Here is a 2,500-nt window from a genome sequence, read left to right on the forward strand (position 1 = left end):
TCTTTAAGCGATACTCGTGGCAAAAAACACACCAAAAACAAATAAACAAACAAGCAAAACAACAAACAAACTACAAACGTTCTCAGAACGCCACATAGGTAAGGGGTTGCAATTATTTCACCACACACCAGGAATATCTTTAAATTACTGCTAGAACGTTCATTTATTAACATTTCAAACGCTATGTTGTGCGAACAGCAAACACGTTTCATATGAAATGCTCATGACTAAAATAACTTTAAGTTGAAAACATATAGTCATCAGTAATCGAAAGTACTTGGAATAAGAATGCAATAATGAGTACAAATATTGTTGAAGTGTATTATACCAAAGTTGCATCGAACATACTGTGCTATGTGTCAGTATAATAATTATAAGCAAAATGTTATAAACTCTGTGATATAACTGCCTTCTGTCAACATAACAATAAAGAGATCTAGTTTCCTCTACAGACAGAACATTGACAGGACAACATAATACAATTATTCCAATGCATTTCTGTCAGTTTAGGACGCAAATACAAGTTTGGCTGCTAAAGTTCTGTGAAGTTTTCAAAGTTGTCAACCATATGTTTTTGTCTGCAGAAACTCTTTAAAAGACTGCACGTGGCTTTGAAAGCTCATGAAAACAAGAAATTCCTCCGAGGTAGGAAAAACACCCCCGTCCTTACCATTCTCACTGCCACCAACTGAGAAGGTTATTTCCCTTTGACCATTAATATGTCCCTCTATAAGTCCTTGTAGAATCTTAATCCACCAATAACTCCCTAACCGTGTGTTTGACTGGTCCCACTTTTTGTAAGGACCGTCTCAGGAATGTATAGAACCTGTTCACCAAGTTTGGTGACGATCGGTCCGTTCATTCTTGAGATCTATATGCGAACACAAACACACAAACAAACAAACACATCGACCGAATCCTATACACACCCCTATACCGGGGGTGTAATAAAAGGTGAAAGTGACACACATATTTCGTTTTACTGTTGAACCTGCCCGGAGAGCAACTTTTAAATAACGACCTCCTGCCCACAACCACCATTCCAGAATTCCCTGCGAGATAGTGAACTGACAACAATAATTATTATCATCGACAAGAACAAATCAAATTCAACAAGAAAATTCGTTTTGCAATACTATACGAAGTTGCGCACAGATCTGTATAAGGACGTTGACATGGACAGATTGAGTTTACTTTGCTGATCAGCTCATGTCAAGACATTTTTGTATAATTAATTTATTTTGGTTTTGGCCGTTGTACTCTGTGGTTCAAAACAGCGGTACAAATCATAACTCCGAGTACAATGCAGAAACCGATATATCTTATGGCACACGCTGTTTTTCTTGTTCTTCTTGTTCTTCTTGTTCTTCTTGCTCTCATTCTTCTTCTCACCCTCTCTCTCTCTCTCTCTCTCTCTCTCTCTCTCTCTCTCTCTATGTGTCTCTATGTGTCTCTGTCCCTGTCTCTGTATCACTCTCTTTCGCTCTCTCTCTCTGTCTCTATGTGTCTCAGTCTCTCTCTCTCTTTCTCTCTCTTTCTCTCTCTCTTTCTCTCTCTCTCGCTTGCTCTTTTTGTCTCTCTCTCTCTCACTCTCTTTCTCCCTCTCCCTCTATGTCCTCCTCTCTCAGTCCGTCTCTCTCTCGCTCATTCTCTCTCTTTCTCATCCGCTGAGATATGACACTTTTTCCTGTGACAAGTAATCATAAAAAAAAGATCGTCGGAGGTCCTTTTCGTCACGTGCATAGTTAGTATGCAAAGCATTAGCATACATTTCATTTTAATTAGATTGTTTGTTTGTTTGTTTGTTTGCTTAACGCCCAGCCGACCACGAAGGGCCATATCAGGGCGGTGCTGCTTTGACATTTAACGTGCGCCACACACAAGACAGAAGTCGCAGCACAGGCTTCATGTCTCACCCAGTCACATTATTCTGACATCGGACCAACCAGTCCTAGCACTAACCCCATAATGCCAGACGCCAGGCGGAGCAGCCACTAGATTGCCAATTTTAAAGTCTTAGGTATGACCCGGCCGGGGTTCGAACCCACGACCTCCCGATCACGGGGCGGACGCCTTACCACTAGGCCAACCGTGCCGGTTTTAATTAGATGACGTATTCCCTCTGAACTCAGTGTTTTATTGGTGTTTATGTATTTGCCTTGCACTGAATGCGAACATGTACACACGATACACGTCATACACTCACCTACACGATTCGTCCGTATTTTCCAAGCACATTCATTGAAACACAATGAAGGAAAAGGACAACGTACGATGGACTCTATAGCGAAGTACTAATGAAGCCAGACAGCTATGTTATGACCAAATGATCAGAATGAAAGAAGAAATAATTATATGACAACTATCAACAGTGACTGAGAACTGTAACAATCTACTGGCTGGTACACATAATTACACTAACGAAGGGCAATAACCAGATTATATCGTCATTGACCTCTTTAATATCATTAACCTGCATACAAACACTGGTCGTCTCTCG

The 2,500-nt window shown here is 40.6% G+C and overlaps 1 protein-coding gene across 1 annotated transcript in view; it reads right to left on the minus strand.

Moving 5' to 3' along the window:
* Nucleotides 1–2,500, minus strand: part of LOC138983807 (uncharacterized) — a 137,057-nt gene that overhangs the window by 117,280 nt on the left and 17,277 nt on the right. The window lies entirely within an intron of this gene.

The sequence above is a fragment of the Littorina saxatilis genome, linkage group LG13 (assembly GCF_037325665.1).
Source record: "Littorina saxatilis isolate snail1 linkage group LG13, US_GU_Lsax_2.0, whole genome shotgun sequence".
In the NCBI taxonomy this organism is placed as follows: domain Eukaryota; kingdom Metazoa; phylum Mollusca; class Gastropoda; order Littorinimorpha; family Littorinidae; genus Littorina; species Littorina saxatilis.